Source organism: Protopterus annectens, chromosome 14.part0 (genome assembly GCF_019279795.1).
Source record: "Protopterus annectens isolate FY-2018-M chromosome 14.part0, PAN1.0, whole genome shotgun sequence".
NCBI lineage: Eukaryota > Metazoa > Chordata > Ceratodontiformes > Protopteridae > Protopterus > Protopterus annectens.
The window spans coordinates 410,170,580-410,189,883 of record NC_056748.1 but is presented as its reverse complement, the minus strand read 5'-3'; positions in this window follow the sequence as shown (position 1 = coordinate 410,189,883).

Here is a 19,304-nt window from a genome sequence, read left to right as displayed (position 1 = left end):
AGAGAATTGTCAGAGGAGTATTGTCAGTGGAGTATTGGAAAATAAGGTATTCTATTTGGAGGTAGAGTACAGGGTAATTATAGGTGAGGTGGATGGAGCTGAACAATAAGAAGAATAAATAGTAGGCGTGTTAGGTGGTAAGTGGTTAAGATATGTGGCTATTGTAATGCTAAGAATAAGGCATGTATAGGGTGTTATAGCTATAGAATATAGAAGATGTAGGATGCCTTAAATGGAGAAATGAGCAAAGTTAAGCTGGTAAGTTGTGAAGGGGAAGAACTGAGAGAAGATGATGTCAGAAGAAAGTGTTAAGTTAAGTGAAGGCAGAAACTGAGAGGAAATTATGTCAGAAAGGGGAGATGTTTGTTAAGTATAAATGTAGATATAGTGGGGGTGGGTGGGAATTGGCGGTAGAGTAGGGGAGCAGCATGAGCCCACACATAGCACGGGCAAATGGAGCAGGTAGAGATAACCAGGTAAGTTCTACAGAAAAACTATCTGTGAGAAAGAAGTGAGTTTCATTGTAATGATATCATATATCAAATGTGAGAGCACTGATAACTACAGAGAAAAATTAAAAGATTAAAACTCTCTGTTGCATCACAGTACACTAGATACAGTTATAGCATGCAGGAGAACCATACAATACACTGAAAATAAAAGGATATGATAGCTGGTAATTAAGTGTTTATTATGTTAAAAAGAGGGTTTAGAAAAATAGATATGGAGAGAGTAAAATTTCTTTAGTACATACTATTCTTTAGTTTAGTTAGTTGCTTAATTGGATACTGAAGAGTGCTGACTGGTATTCAGGTAAGACTTTCTAGGGAGAATACCAGACAGTTTTGTTAAAGCTAAGCTGCCTTTAGGTTGTGGAGCGCCAGCTAGAGTTAGGACTAACAGGTCATTTTTACTTTGCTGGAGTGTGCACACTCGGCTACAGTGTATGTGAGATAACCAGAAATTCAGCCAACTAGTTAACAAGCAAACTGTAATGCAAGTATAGAAAGCAAGCCATATCAAATTGCATATGCAATTAAATTGAGCAGTTACCTACACCAGCTGTATTAGGCTAGTAAAAAAAACTCAAATAGTTGAGCTATGTCTGTTGTTGTCTGTTCTGTTTACTGCCTGGGATGGTTAAAAACTTGTCACACTAGAGGGACACTATGATGGGTCTTCTTGCCAGAGGGCAGCTACTGAAAAGGACAAGTAGAAAAATAACAGGATGTTAAGGAGAGTAAAACAATTGTACAACATGTATGGGGGAAGAACAAAGGCAAAGTGTTACGGTTAGAGAAGCCAGAGATAACAGCTAGCATTTGTCGAGTTAACGAACAAGTAACAGTAGAAATTTAAATAAGTATAATCATTGCAATGCATAACATTTCCTGTAGCCTGTACATCTGGGGTTACAAGCATTAAAAACCAAAGAGTATGTATTTAAAAATAGACAGGAATAAGGAATCAATGTGCAGAAAATCCAAATAAGCGTTTGGTTAGCCAGACACAACTACTACTAATTCAAGACTAAATTAGGCGAGTTCTACAGATACATTAAAATGTGGGCATAATTCAGTAAACGCTCTCCTCTAGGCAACATTAAAATAGTGACCTAAAATATAGTAACTACTCTCTCTGGGCAACAGAATGAGCTGTATTGCTGTTTAACATTGCAGAAACTGCATGCCACTATGTCCAAAGATAATATAGAAACAAAAACAGCATTTGCGTCTGAATAAGTATGTTGCTATTGATGTGTACAACGTAAAACATACTACATATGCATAGGACTAAAGAGCTAGCAGTAGAAATGTAAAAAGAAAAAAAGTACAATACAATTAAAATATACCTGTTGAGCGAGCACACTGTCTAAGGCAAGATGGTGGGGGTGACACCTACGCAGGCTACTTCAGTTTGAGAAATGGTGCTAGGTACCAATAAGTTAAAAATGGCACATTCTGGGGGAGAGAACAAGTCACATCAAGTAATGAGAGAGGTGATAACAAAAAGAAAAAAAAAGGGGAGGACCCAGGGAGCAGGTAGAGATGGCTGGGTAAGTCCTACAGAAAACCTGTGAGAAAGCAGTCAGCTGCATTGTATGGATATCATACATCAAATCTGAGAGCACTGATAGCTACAGAGAAAAGTTTAAGTTAAATACAAATGTATTCAGAATGGAAACTCCAGTGACCTTCTGCCTCATGCAGATATATATATATATATATATATATATATATATATATATATATATATATATATATATATATATATATACACACACACACAGAGAGAGAGAGAGAGATAGGTATATACATGTATGTATGTATATATCTATCTGTATCTATATATGTGTGTGTGTGTGTATATATATATATATATATATATATATATATATATATATATATATATATATATATATATATATATTCTTTTATATACATGAGTCCATATTCCAGTGTCAGTCACAAATTTGCAGAGCTGTTGGCATAAATGATATTGCATATATAGTAATATGGTCATAATTTGGTCATTGCTGTATGCTTACTGAAATATCCAGTGGGCATATGTAGCTCAGTAAAGTGTGCCATCAAGCACCTGTATCTATATTGTGACTGATGTATGTTTGCATATGCATTGCATCTATCAACACCATGTTCAATCTTTTATACATGCATATCTGTCTGTAGTACTATTTTTCCCAATATATATCATGGAAACAAATGAAGGCACAGGGAGTGTAGCATGACAGTTTCACATCTACAGAGACTGGGTACTGCTGTAGAAATTATGATGTCATTGAATGACTACTGGCTCATGGACGGGGGGCATCACCACTGTGAATGGCTATGATATGATATAGTCAGGAATATGAATACTGTTGGTGGTAATGGATGCATGGTAGAGTAATATGCAAGAGAAATTGAGGCATCAGTGTATTCCACTTTGATGGACCATCCCAGTCTCCATTAGCTGATATGTAGAGTTATTTTGCTTCATAGGTGGCTATGAGTCAAACTGTAGGCAGCTTGGTATGGCAATGATTTTTTTTTTACTCCCCAACACATGTAGATATGTGATATATTTCTTAATATCATATTTGTCAAGATTGCTCAGCACATTGGTCAGTTCTCTGTGCTGACGTGTTTATGCAAAATATATATGCAGTTCTGCAGAAACTCATGGGTCTTCTGTAACAACTGAAAATGAAAGACCAGATATGATGCATGGAAATCCAAAGTTGAGAATTACCACAATTGTGAATGAGCGGATCAGTAGGATGCCACCTGTCCCTTAAGGGTTAATGGTCAGGGCAAACTGCAGTCTTCTAGGAATCATTTCATTATGACTGACCAGAAGTGCCTTCTTACTCCAGAAAAGCTTGTAGTACTACAAATAAAATGATCAGGTTTACCTTTGATATGATATGTGGGGATAAATGTCATGTTTCATAGGAAGTACATTACCCTTGTTTATGCATCACATATGTTTTGCATGACTTTCAGGGTTTTCTGTGGTAGTACAGCAGTCATGTTGTCCTATAGATGGACAACATTTTTCAAGTGGAACAATACACCATAATGCATGGCTACATGTTCTTTGTGGAAATTTTTTTACCCATATCATCTCTCACCTTATAAGCAGGACTGCTTCGCAGTAGTGGTGGGTCCAATTGATGATGCTGCTGACTTTGCAGTGACATGTCCTAGTCACACTGGAGATAGACAAGGATGATGAAGACCATATTAAGTGCATGACACCAGTCACAAAGGACATAGTAGTTGCAAACAAAATAAAAACAGTAGTGCTCTTCAACACTGTTCAAGGCAACTACCAGGCAGCCAAATCCTGTTAGCTTTGGAGACACTGGATGACAAAAGCACTCTGCCAGCAATGGCTCTGATGACAGGAATCTCTTCAGGGTGAACCCAAACCACTGTCACCTGTCAGAGCACAGGAATCCACATTAGCAGAGAGTCAAAGAGTAGCAGCTAGAAATGATGGGAATCACGACAGTGAGCTCTGAGCAATCATAGCATTTGTATTTTCATGCAATACCATTGCTGCTGAGGCTTTCCATGGTACATTATATATCCCTGCCACTGTGCAGGGTGGGGCTGAAAGACATGCACATGAAGCATACTGGAACATTTAAGAGAATTATGAGCAATATGTTTGAGTGTTCACAAACACACACACCTAGACATTAGGATCACTACAGGGAAAACTAACTTGTGTGGCATTTGCTGTTTATAATGTGGCATGTGCAATTTATGTGCTTTGCCTACATGTCTTGAGTGATCATGACTGCAACTAGGATAAACTCATGGATTTATTGGATTTGGTTTAGGGGTGCAGACTGGGTTCAGTCCATGATTGGTAAACCTGTAGGCTCATAATCCATACCATGTGGCAATGCCATGGTAGACTACCAGACACTAGTGCCTCCTCATGCATTCCCATACTGCAGTTTATAACATATAACCCAGCTTAACAACATATGTACAGCCACAAGAACCAAGTGGTTACAGTGCCTCCTTGGCAGATATACAGTATTAAGCATAGACTGAACCTCTGGCTTACATCTATCACATATTGTGGCCATTGACATCGCTGGATGTAGTTGTCATGTGCAAGTAGTGTGGTGCACATGAGTTCTGTGTGTCACTGTGGCTACCTGTCTTGTGTGCTCTCTGATGGCTATGCAGATGATGGCTGTCATACTACTGTAAAACATTTTTCTTGTTTAAATTGTAAGCACTGTCAGATGCCACACCTATTTGGAACATGCATGTATTAGACTGCATTAGGATGTTAGCTTAAAAACAACCGTACCTCTTTGAGCATCACATTTTTTCTGTGTACAGGCTGTACATATTGTTAGGGAAATATACATATGTTTGTAAAAGACCATGCTGAGTTGCATGTACATGGGCAAGCCATGGGTACCTTCTTCTCACACAATGATGTTCATCCTTCACTGGCTCTCTGGTGCCATCTAATCTTGTGTCCTGTCCGTGCTTTTGTTCTGTTATCTAAGATTTTTGGAAAAGACCTCATACACCCTTAAATGGAAGGTATCCATGTTTTGGTGTTATCATATTGTGCAGGACTCTACACAATGTCTACCTGAGATGTATCCTTGGTTGCATTTTGCAGAGCAACTCCTGCGCTATCCTGACACAAGAACTGGGACGTATCAGCCTTCATTGCGTAACTATACAATTGTGAGCAAGACACTTAACTAGATACTGCTCCCAGGCTGAGTCTGAAAAAGGTTCATGGAAATCAGTGATCTACTCTGAAAAACAAATAAATAAATAAACATGAACACTTACTGTAATATATTAATTTGTGATTGGCTAAAGGCTTCCTCTGTGGGTAATTAAAATATGTATATAGAGCTCATTAGCCACTCCAGGAAACACTTGTTCTCACCTGTATAATATAAAAGCACGCTATAGTTACTTGTACAGCTGTACCATATAATTTTCCTTTTAACTGAAGTTTATTAAAGATTTAATAAATAACAAGATAATAATAATAAACAATACAAAACAATTACAAAATAGAAACAAATACACCACAGGACATTGCAAACAATAATTGAAAAAATATATAACTATTTATAAAGCACAACTTGTAAGAGCATTAATATAAACAACGCAAAGTTATTCCTGACATTTGATAAGATCATGAAAGTGAGCAGTCACAGTTGCCTAAAAACATTGTCATTATTGAAGGAGAGAGAAGGAGGTACCACCATCTTTAAATGAGTAGACAATACAGCCCAAATGTAGACATAAGAGATTATTGAGCTTGTTTGGGAAATTGCTCACCTTTTATATCCACATTTTAGCCCCTAGAATCTTAACAACACTTGTCAAGACCCCTAATACCTTTACGGAAAATCTATAACAGGACCCGGTTATGGCCTGACCTCCAAAATCCAAAATTTCCAATTGAGAATGAGAGATATATCAAAAATCCCTGCTAATTTGTAGACCAAATGATTCCACTGGACACTAATCGTGGAGCAGCTGTAAAACTTATGAATATTGTCTGCCGTGTCTTGCCCACAACTCCAATATTTGCTGTGACTTTTCATACACATTCTCAGCAGCTTACAATGTGTATTATACCTGGGAAACAAACCAGTATTAGATGGAGTTAGCAAAGGCAATTGTCTTTAAATAACGTAGCCAGACCAGAAATGTACCTTGGGATAGATACTGTAGGTGGTGGTGAATCATAAACAACAGTAAATATCGCGACAGAGTATTAAAATCAAAACATAGCTCCCCTTTATAATGATGTGACACAGCAAAGCTTCCCGGCACAAGAAGTCTAACGTGAATATAAAAAACATGATTTAATGTGGCTAATCACAGATAAAGGTTAAACAGATATAGAAAGGAAGGCCCATCAACAGCATCAAAAAAGTAGGTAGAGATTGAGGAAAACAAAATCAATCATCAACCTTGACCGTAGCACACCAGGATACATCAAGCAAAAAAAGTGAAATAAAAAAGACTTATTAGCATCAGGTATTCATCTTGAAATCATTCCCCTTTTATGAAATACTTTCTATAGCATAGCACTTCCAAACATTGCATAAATAAATGTTAAACGACATGATCAGGAGTGTGAAAAACCCAATTATTCCCAGTGGCACCCTTTAACATTGAGTATGAATTAGTGACCACCTATAGGAATAAAGCCAGGTATATTCCAATTCTAGCTAAAGCTCAAAATGCATATCAAAAAGAAATGGTTGGAATAAGTTGGATGTGGTACTCAGCAGCTATAAACATTTGTCCAGTTACCCAGGCCATGGGCACTCCAGTAGCATTCATCTTCAGAATCTGATGAAGCACAGAACATTTCTGAGCAGGTTTTACCATTAGCTGGACCTGACTTCTCTGGTGTGTTGGTAAATTTCATCCATTTCTACACGTTCCTTGAAGCTAGCCTGGACTATCTCTGCTATACCTCTTGGTGCCCCTTAGAAGTTCCAGACTGGGTGGAATTTGCCACTTGTTTAGCTAGGACTGACCTAGTAGATATTTCTGCATCACCGTGTTGGTATGAAGTGTCAGGATTATTTGGAACTTTTGAGGCAGAGGCAAAGGGATGCCCCTTATGAACATTCACTGGACCCTTATGCAATTTCAGCTTTTTGGAAGAGAAAAGGGACTTAGCTGGGGAAAATGCATGCTGATGCTTTTTACTTGCTAATTCCCATTCCCTCCCCTTGTCAGTCCAGTGACCGATCCCCTACTCATCTTCTAAATTATGAAGCTGAGTTTTAATCTCAGCTAAAAGTCCTTTGCTTCTTGCTTCAAAGACAAAGAAATATTTTGTGACCCCCCCCCTAAACTAGTAGGGTCAGGAACATTAAAGATGTTTAGTAGCAAATCTCCAGCAGGTCTCTAAAACATAGTGTAGACTGATGAAATCTGAACAAATGGTGAGAATAATTAGCCAGAAAGTGCAAAATATATTTAGTCTAACAGATCCCTACATTAGCACTAATGTGCTATATGAGTCACATGACCTAGATGAGTGCATGACCATAAGTACATGCCTGCCAGACAAAAGCATATTTTCTATGCAACAGTTCAGGAATTCAGGTGGTTGAATCACTTTTTTTTAAATAAATGTTCAAAGAAGAGATGAAGTTCATGATCAGCAATTTTGCTAAACACCCCTGCTATTCTTGTATTTAACCTATTTTCAAAGTCATCTACTTGACAAATCCTTATATCTTGGTTCATGTAGTAATATTCACAGCTGCTCCTTCTTCTACCACTTTCACATGCTTTGAGCATCACTGTCTCTGCTTCCAAGTCTCCATTCCATGCAGTCTGTGGGATGCCAGCAGACTCTTCCTCCATGGACAGCAAAGAAAGTCACTCAGAGAGAATGAGGAGCTTATCTCCCACAGATGTATATTTAAAAAGAGGCTAACAGTTTTCCAACACTGATATATTCAGAGTAGACAGAGGTTCTTGTAGGGGTAAAAGTAAATAGATGTGGTTATAGCCAAACAGGTGCAGGAAGTAAGCAGTTAAGGAGCTATCTTGTTCTTCAGGATAGCCACATCCCACTCCCAGATGTGGTGCTCTTTGTGTACATTGACATGCTTTGTTGCTTTGTGCTGCTGACCGGGCTGCTGTCAGCTGCAGTTCCCTGATATATACTGCTAGTGGATTAACCATTTCTAACAGGACTTGAGCTTGCAAACAGTCAGAAAAAGGTTATGGGGAACTGATTTTTTTAAATGCAATACAATATCTGTGCTTTTAATGTAGTTTTATTTCTAATGTGTTAATACTTTTTTATTGTACCAGAGTTTTGCTCATTTGGGAAACAAACTTTTTTCTCTTGTGAGAGTAGAAATTTGCTGGTGTTCTGCATATTCTGCTTGCTCCACACTTAATTCTCAGTTGTTTTCTGACTGACTTTGGCATTTAAATGTAGATTTTAAAGTGTACTACAAAGCAGGACCTACTGTTGCATTTGGCTCTGCAGTTGTGTGCTACATTTATTTGCTTTACACTGCTTGTGGAGTAACCAACTCTAATTGGATTTGGCTACACTGTCTATCTGAAAGACATCAGGAAAGTATTTTTATTTAATCAGTTCCATCTGGATACAATACAAGGGCATTGACTGCTAATCTGTTAATATTGTTTATTGTGTCAGAAATGTATTCATCTGGATTTTTGGCTTTTTAGATTGTTTATTTGTTTATGATGGGGGAGTAGGACATTTGCTGGCATTCTGTAAATACTGCCTTGCATCCTATTTGTAAATAGGGGAACCACTGACTAAAGGTGCTTTATGTAATTTTTCATACTCCTACATAGCTCTTTAAATTGCATTATAGCAGATTTCTTTGGCTGGAAAGACCCTTTATGTACTACACAGAATGATTCAATTAATTTTCCTACAGTTTTAGTTTCATATATCCCTTCTGCTCTACAAGATAGATCGATATATTTTGACTTTGCTTTTGGTGTAGCGCATTGTTCAACAATGATGCACAAGCTGCTGGTTTTGTACATTTTTGTGCCAAATATGATGCATATTTTGCTCCTTGGATAGATCTATACTTTTACCTTTAGCTTTAACTTTCCCTGAAATCATGCATTTTTTTTAGTTTCTTTACTAGTTATAACCCAATACTTTGATTTGCTAGTTTCTTTGGGATTGCAAAGTGCCCTTGCTTCATAACTTATCACTTATGCATTTTCATAAGTACAGAGTGTCGGGCACTTTGCATGTTGAAGTTACTGGGGTCACTACTGGCCTCTCTCTCTGCTGCTGTAACACTTAAGACTTTCCCTGTCTGAAATGATCTTGTAAGTGACTTTAGCCCACTTCCCTTGTTTATTGAGGAAAACATACACTAACCATGATGAACAATACTGTCAAATGTGAAAAATGTTCACTTACCGGACTCACCAAATGTATTATCTTACCTTTTTACCTGCTCCAGCTCTGTTATACATTTCTAGAGCCTGCACAATGCTTGGCTTCACCTTCAACTCTATGTAGTTCTGGATTTACTTAATGCAGTGCTATTTTAAAAACACAGTTTACTTCTGCAGTATTCTGTTTATTTGTCATGACTTTTGGTGGTTTCAGCACCCCTTTGTATCTTTGTCACCCATTATTGTAAGTGATGGCCTGACTTCTAATAGTCATGAGTCTCTCTGCACATCATACCAAACAGATTAAGTATTCAGTTTTTTCTTAGTCTTGGGAAGTACCCTGAATAGTGCCATTGGTTGAAGAACGATGCACTCTAGTTGTCTGCTACTAGTATTACTTGCTTCTTTCTATTAATCAAGTATGGTTGTCAAAAATCTGAAAATTGCTTCCCATTGAAAAAGCTGTTTATTTATCCACTGATTATTATCATAATTTACTGCTTAACTTACTTATCGCTACAATAGTTTTCTGACTGTCAGAGATTTATTAACAGACTCTTTAAATCTTTTATTCATTATTGTCATGTATGGGGAAAAACTATCATGAATGAATCTTTGTATTTTTTTTTATTTTTGCAAAATGGCCAGACCAAATCAGTTATTTAATAGACGTACCTAAACAGCATTCCTGTATACAGCTGGGCCAGCATACAGAAGCAGCATTTTTCTGTTTATTACATAAATAAAACATATTGGGAAGCTATTACTGCTTAAAAAGAATAGCATGACATTTTTTCATATGAGTAACTCAACAGTATGGTTAGCTTTGCAAATATAAAAAGTCATCCATCAAAACCAGAATCTCACATTCAAAATATGTTCATAGATGAATACTAGGTTACCTGCTATGAAAGGCCATTTTAAGCGTAGCCAATAACCCACAGTCAGAATCAAACCATGTGCCTTATGCCTATAAGGCGAACATTATTTTCATATTCTAAAAAAAGACCACATGAAGTATTGCTTTTGTATTACTGAGCTTTCAGTATATGTCATTTTGTGAGAATATGAACCCAAAGACTTAAAGAATATTTCTATAAAACTAGTATTGCTCTTCATTTAGTGTCACACCATTTCCTTTCAGCCTATTCAAAAAAACTTTCTTAATGACTCATTGGGTTGCTTTTACTTCTTCCTTTCTTTAAAGCACTATCTCCTGCCACTTCAGAGAAAGTGTTCTAAGAGATGAAAAATATACTGACAGCACAGAAGAGTACAGCCAAGTGTTACTGATGAAATACTTCCACTACTCACAGTACAGGGTTTGATTCCTTCCACCTTCATTTGCCTGCTGTGTGACTCTGTGCAAATCATTTAATCAGACAGTGCTCCCAGGTCACCCATAAAAGAGGCATTTTGTCCAGTGGGCTTACCTACTCAACAAATAAATAAAAATGTAATATATAAAATAAAGTAAAAGCAATTGAGCAGAATTTCTAACTACATCAGTTTAATTACAATGGCATCACATGACTTCCTCAAATAATGATAGGGATAGTGCATACGCTTTAGTGTTTGTTTAAAGGAGGTGAAATATCAAAGCATTGTGTTCTGTTATATACTCTGTGAACATATGAATAATTATTATAAAAACAGCCTTTGGGTAGTTGGCTTAATCCCTAGAACAACTTAGTAGCAATTCAAAGCTTATGTTTTAATGAATGTAGCAAGTGCTGATCACCTTGATTTTGGTCACTACAGTCCTGTAGATTTCAAATATACTTAAGCTTTCCTCCATTATGATGGCCCATAGGTGCATCAGTAAGGCAGCTGACTGTGCTGGTGGCCTTAGATGTACAATTACACAGGTGTTGGAAGGCCAGCCAAAGGGAGGCTGAAGTATCTGTTGCTAGCACTTCTTTTTGGGCAGGATGTTGTCTTTTGTTATAGTAATGTCACCTCCTAGTGGTGACTGGGGGGAGTGACATGGATATGTGCACATTGCTTAGTTTCTTTACTGGGGAGGTAAACTTGGATCAGACACCTCTTGTCTGCATGCAGGGAAACATTAGTGTGAATGTGGCATCTTTGGTCACTCTGCCCCTAGCTAAAGTCATTCTTCCCCCTTCCATGCCCTTCTTCCAAATGCAAGATAAGGCACCCTCTGCCCTCATGCTGTAATGACATCCCCTTCTCCAAATCCGCAAATGTCAGAATGTCAGTTGGGAAAGGGGCTTAACATCAGTGACAGAGGCAGGGACAAAAATCTGTCCTCCCGTTATAATATAACCCAAGCAAAACTCTTACTAGTTTTATTCAATACATTCTCACAAGTCTGACTCCATTTTCTTAAAAGCAGTGAAATATGTTGTACTAAATGTCCATATTTCTGGACTTTATTTCACTGTAATGTAATGAGTTTTTTTTATTTAATTTATTTTTTTATTTTGTTTTCTTTGCTATAAGGTACCTTGTTTATATGCCTTATCATATTCCTTCAAAAAATGTGGCTCCTTTAAGGATAAGGCATCTTTTTCAGAAGATATAATTATAACAAAACTTTTACTGCATATCAATATGCTGTTTAGCCTGTTAATTTGATCATTCATATCTTTTCATTAAATATTATTTTTCTTTTTAAATTCCACCTGAGATAAATTTTTAGTACTCCAAAATAAATAATAGTAAAATATGAACATTACATTAGACTACACTGGTGACAAAGAAGGATAAAGTCCTAACTATGCCCAGGTGATTTGAGTCTGAGTAGCATCTTGGAAGCTTGATGGTTCCGCTAGGAGAATAGTGAAGATTGTCTTGGGGAGGGGGGTGGGTGGCAGCCCAGCTCATGCAATTGCTCCTGAGGTAGCCAATGGTGGAGGTCAGGGATGGCGTTAAGGAACGGGAGCTGATGCAGGGATGACATGGGCATAGCCACCCAAGCTGGTAATAATAGTTCCTCTTATATGTGCAAAATAGCATTCATATATTGAAAGAGGCTCATGGATAGTATCCACATTGACATAGCTGTCCACATCACGACCCAAAGGGGGAGTTAAGCCTTACATGCACAATGCTGTCATTGCCAGGATGCTGGCAAGAGCACCAAACATCCCAGGTCTGCCTGGGAGAAGGACTTTCCAGATGGCTCATCTTCTGGGATCTGAGGTGATCCCTCATCCCAAAGGAATGAGTTAGCTCAAATCTAGTAACAGGAGACTTGATGGTCAGTAAGGTTGGTGAGGAAACATAGAAAACAATATGAACAGTACTTTTCCTGGCGGCCGAAGGACATGATAACCCTATTTAGTGTGCTTACTAAGTGCATTTAGCTTGATAACCCTCTTCATTTTTACCTTCCTTACCTCTTCTCTACCTCTCCCATGTCCTCCCAAATGTCTTTATACCAATTCTATTAGTCCATACCATAAGTCTACAACCCTGTAGTTCCTGCAATGTACTGTATGTTTCCCATCCTTCCCACACTGCCCCTCCTGTTCAAAATGACCTCTCCACAACTGTGAGACATTATCAAGTATACAAATATCAGATTCCTTGCACCTCTTCTGGTCTCAAGTGCCAAGAGGTCAATATCCATTAGTCTCTGGTTATATACCTTTCCTTCCTTCCCACAAATCTTGCTGTTGGATTCTAAAGTCATTTCCTTATATGACCTCCGAAACTGCAAATCATACTTAAAGTGTAGTGTGACCAAGTCTCTATGGAATAGAAGCATTACTTCTTTACATCTGGAGTCTGTCACCTAATTATTCTCCCTCTGGTTCTTTTTTATTGTTGCCATCACCCTCTCAGTATATCCACATGTGAACAATGCCATGTATCCTTTTCCTGCAATGTTGCATTATTTCCAGTCCCCTAGCTGATACATTATGACCTATGTGCAGCTCTTGGCATTTTATTGTACTTAACCTCTAGTGTCACTTTTCTGCTTATTTGTTAGGCTTTCAGAATCATCCCCTAATCTTGTTCCCCAACCCCATTGTAGATAGATATAAGTCAAACACACAGAAGAGTACTGGTCCCAGGAGGGTCTCTGCAATACTGTTCAAGTTACTTTCTTAATTCCTGCAATTGTCTCTCTTTTTACAACTCATCTTTACATACCATTTAATAATACATCAATCTATTTCATCAGTCTTGGTCCAATACTCATCTGCTATTGTCTTCATATGAACCTTCTCAGGATAATAGGAACTATAAGGCTCATTAGTCTAATGACCATGTGCAGCTTGCAAAAACCCTTTATCAGATCATATGTCCTTTCTGAAAAAGGGTGAGGTCAGTTAGTCCCAAGGTAAAAGGCTACCCATCCAGTCATCCAGGTTAAGTCTGAAAGAAGATATTAAATTTCTTTGCTTAACTTCCAAATGAAGTTTATTCTGGGGGGGGGGGTGCTGAGGGATGAACCTTTCTCTCCAACACATTTTATTTATTTGCTGATGAAGGTTCGGATCTCTCAGTCTAGTATCAGCTACACAATTTCACTTATTGAGAGATCACTGTCCACAGGATCTCTTATGGTGGATTAAGCAAGTCACAGATAAGTCCTCAGGAGTCTATAAGACATGGAATACAGGGACAGAGCTTCCAGCTACTCCTGGTAACTAAGCTTCATTAGGCTATAGATCTTTGCTAGAAAGCTCTTTTGAGTTTATTGATGTCTCATGAGGAACATATGAAAGGGCATGTTGCATTCATTAATATGACTGACTAGAGATGAATATAGGGCAGCTATAATTTCTTTGACTTTAAATTAAATACAATTATTTAAAACAAATGGAATGATTTCCTGAATGCATTTACCACGTGGTGATTAAAGAAGAGGGAACTATCTACCTAGGAGCCAGGTCCATGATTACCTTTACATTTTATAATGTTCTGTGTGCCATGAATTGAAAGTAATTGCTGAAATCCAAGAAGAACATGTCTACTGATTAGGTTATTATATGCATAACCAATTATAGATCCTCTCTCTGCACTGAGTACTGTCTTACCACAAACAATTCAAAGCAAAGTTCAAGTTCTGAGACTTACAACTGTCTAGCAAGAGAGATCATAACTACTTAACAATACATAAAACTAAATGTCTTCCTTTTACTGGCAGGGCCAACTATTCAAATTACTTAAAGAAAGATACTTCCCCTTCACTTGCAAACAAATTAAGTCTTTTGAATCATAATACTCATAGGCTCATAGGCTAGTACTAGGCTAACTGCCCTTGTGGAACATTTTAAGCCTAGCCAGTTACCCCACATGAGAGTCAAACCCTGGACCTTGCGTTTACAAGGTAAACACCTTAACCATTATGCCAACCTCCCAACCTGAAACTACTAATTAAGAAGTATAATAACCTCAAACTGAAAAGACCCCAGCTCATACTAGCTGCCCATAAAAAGTATTTCACAAATTTAGGACTTGCTTCCTAAAAGAGTTTAACTAATTAAATTACTTTAATAAACATTTTATAGTTATGAAAAAAAAGTAAAACTGCATCTAAATGAAGAGTTTAAATGTTTTCACTTTACAGACTCAAGATAATTTATAGTATACAAATACAAAGTAGTTATTACCTCAATATTTTTAAATGGTTTCCTGTAATAGCATATCTTGTGATCCTCATAACCCTCATCTTATTTTTGGGTTTTATTTATTTATTTATTTCAGTTTGATTACCGGGGAGGTCCACTGGGCTTGTGGGCCCATTTTCAGTGGAGGTCCAGGGAGAAAAGCTCCAGAAGTTTAATTACAATAAAAAATTACAAAAAGAAATTACATAGAAAATTACATTTGTATAGTTTTCTTTCTACACTGTAGCCTCAGTTTGTTTGTTCCATAAATGATTTAGATTTCTATATATGTAACTTAGTAATTAAAGCCATTTTGTCTTATTGTGTATGGTCTGTAATTGTAAATGATTACAAATGACTTATTCAAGTCAATTATTAATTACTATGTACTTTGTTTTACTGAATCTTATGTCCCAAGCTGTGGCTAAACAGGAACCTTCAACAGTCCACTTACCCAGTTAACAAATACATAAATTAATATATTCTCCTGTTTTCTTCACCTATAACACAATCATAAAACTGGATCAGGTTTGACTGGTAGCTTCTTCTAAGCATGAAGCCATATTATTTGCTAGCCTAGACATTATCTTCTAGAAACTATACAAAACTTATCATCTGTATTTTCTTCTTTACTTTATCTTAACATAACTGTATAGTGTTCAACACACACACTCATATATATGTATCTCTCTCTCTCTATATATATATATATATAAAGATGTGTGTGTGTGTGTGTGTGTGTGTGTGTGTGTGTGTGTGTGTGTGTGTGTATGTATGTGTATATATATATATATATATATATATATATATATATATATATATATATATATATATATGGATCTACTTTGGAAGCTCAAACTTTCAAAACTTCAAACTTCATATGGTTGAGACCATAACATCAACGTTTTGAAAGTTTGAAACTTCAATAAAAATGAAATAAAAACAATTGTTTTATGTTTATTCAGGGGACAAGTCCCCTGCACCCCCATACCCACTGCTAATTAAATATATCAACTCCAAGATTATACTACAGTGAAAAGAATGGCAAATTTCCCATTCTGTGCTGTATGTCGATCTCCATTTAAACCATTCAAATATTCAAAACGTCAGTCTTACGGTCTCAACCATATGAAGTTCAAAGCTTTAAAACTTCAAGCTTCCAAAGTAGACCTACATACACAGATATATATATATATATATATATATATATATATATATATATATATATATATATATATATATATATATAGTGTGTGTGTGTGTGTGTGTGTGTGTTAATTCTCTTTAGTGCGTTTTACTGTAGTACACAAAGCCAGTCCGCCCAGTCTACTATTGTACTATGTAGTTCAAACCTCTTGCATAAATCAGATTAATATAGTTCAATTCTATTTCAGATTAAGCCACATGTTAAATACAGATGTTGCTATTATACAACAAAGAGCAAATCCACGTGTACTGAAAAGTATACAGATTTCATTAAATGAACATTTGCAGAGAAAAAACTTTGCATAATTTCAAATGTCAAGCATCATTCATACATTATTATACTTCAAAATGATGACAAACAAAAATTAAACCAAGGTAGTTAGGATTACCATTGTGACTTAATTTTGCTTTGTCACAGTCACCAGGCAGCCTTCTTTTAACACGTTTAACCCATATGTATCACTGCTGTATAACCTTCCCTTTGGGTTTTAATGGTAAGTGCTTTACTGCTGTGACCATTTTCACTGCAGTCTGACAGAACAAAATGTAGAAATGTCTTGTTTAACAAACAGAAAACACTGGACTAGAGAAGTGATCTGATGTATTTTTATGGGCCTCTTAGCTTTTATAGGTACTTGAGCTTTTGGCTTAATGTGGTCCTTCAGAAGGAGTTAATAAGATGCTGTTGCTAGTCTCAGTCTTTTTAATAATCACATTTACTTAGGAAAAAGAGAATGCATCATTTATTTTCCATTGGGCTAAAAGAGAAACTTTAAAAAATATAATTGTGGAAAATATCTCTTAGTTTGTACAGCTCACATGCTTACTTTTTGTACTAATACACTTATGTGGTCCCTCCAGAAACAAGGAAGTGTCTTTCTTCTAGCTTTTTAAGCAAATATTGAAATGTGTTTGCGTGTTAGTGCTATTTTTCTTCAGTTTACTTTAGTGAAAGGAGAAAAATTTGCAGTGGTCTGAGTGTTTATTTGCTGTTAGCTTGACAGCACAACAGATTTCTATTGGTTGGTTGCTTGTTTTTGCCTTCATTAAATACTGCTGTGTTGCATGACTTTGCACTTATTTGTGGCACCTGTATTATCCATCATTTCTGGCTTATTGCTAGATTTGTGGCACATGTACGAACCCTTGAGTTTTTATGCCTTATCACACTTTGTGTACAGTGCTGTGATTTCTAGTCGTGTGGCACCCATGTTTACATATGTGTCATTGTTCCTTATCATGCTCTACGTACAATATCTGGTTCTGCCTTATGACACTGTGTGTATAGGTATTTGGTTTTCTACCCCTGTAGTGGTATCTGTGTATATATATATATATATATATATATATATATATATATAAAATCATTTGCAGTACCAGTGCACATACAGGCCATATAGCTAATATTATACCATGCCGATGTTTATATTATATGGTTCTGCCTTATTGCACTGTGTGAATTAGATTTGGTTTTCTGGCTCATTAGTGGCACCCACACATAGACAAAACATCAGCAAAGGGGTTAACAGAAAGTCCTTTGTAAAACAGCCTGAAGCCAGTAAGATACAAATTCACAATTGCTTGGATTATTCATAAAGCAATAGAGTTGAATAATGGTGTAAAAAAAGTAACCCAGTCAGTAATGTAAACAGTAATATTTGCTACACAAAGACAAAAGAAATTTGACCACAGTTCACTGAAATTCGGCAATGGCATGCAGTCAGTATATTATATAGCATTATAATGCTTACACTGTAATAAACCTCTCTATCCAATTTGCTCATTACAATATGTTATATAAGTATAATATTTGCTATATAGAGACAACAGAAATTTGAGCACAGTTCAATGATTACATGTCAAAAGGTTGAATTCTGTGCACACAGCATTGCTATTCACATACTGATGAAATTGCATAACTCCTCAAAAACAATAGAAGACATGCAGAAGGGCTAGTGCCAAAGGTTAAGGCTATGAGACGTTAATGAGCTGCCTCCTACAGCACGGGGCTTCATTCCCTCTGCCTTTATTTGCCTGCTTTGCGTCTCTAAGCAAATCGTTTAACCAAAATTCTTCTGGAGCAAGTAGGACAGAAATGGCAAGAGTCATCAGTGGAAAATGTGTAGCCAATGCAGATATTCTGGGGGTAAAAATAATCTAAATATTTCCTCCTTTGGCCTGCCAACATTTTAATAGACATTTCTGAGATACTTCATAATGATTCTATCTAATTGATCTTTCCACCCTAAGAACTGTGAAGCCTACTGTCTCTCGTCCTATGTTATGATTCAAGACAAACATGCAGGGTAGTTCGTTTATATGCTTTATTATATAGAAACACACCAGGATGGATAGCAGCAACATAAAATATAAACAAACTGATTTACTGGCAGACCATTACATACATGCATGCTTACATCTCAACAGCTCACTACAAAATGGCAGTCTGGCTCGCACATACTCAGTATTTATACACGTGCACGCCCATGGAAAGATTCTTAAAGATATACACACAATCTCTGATCTACATCCTCCTTCTTTAGTGAATTGCCCACAATAAAATGACATTTGAAAAAGAAATGCAATTATACAGACACTGAAAAATAATCACAATGTTCATGTCCAAGTTGCCGTCTATCTAGAACATGGTCTGGAAATGTGACCTGATACAGTGATATAGCAATTAGAACTGGGTTTACCAAGAGGGACAGTCATTGGTGAACAATCTGTTTCAGGAGTTTCAGGAATCTTCTCAGGAACAGGGATATTTGCTGGAATGTCCTCTGGAACTGGAACACTGGATAACTCACTCTGAAATCTACAGTCTTTTTCACAGGCAAGATGCTGTAATACAGGCTAGGACACTGGTATCAAATGTTTCCGATTCCACCTAAATTCTACTCCTTCTGATTCCACAATGCACGGTCTTGGCTTTGGACATACACTTTTCATGACTCCAATCCGATCAAAACCTTTTGAAATCTGCATCCTCACTATACCCTTCTCTTAATGAATTGAGCGGTTTGCTGGACTTATCATAATAGGACTTCTGGGACAAACGACTTTTCAT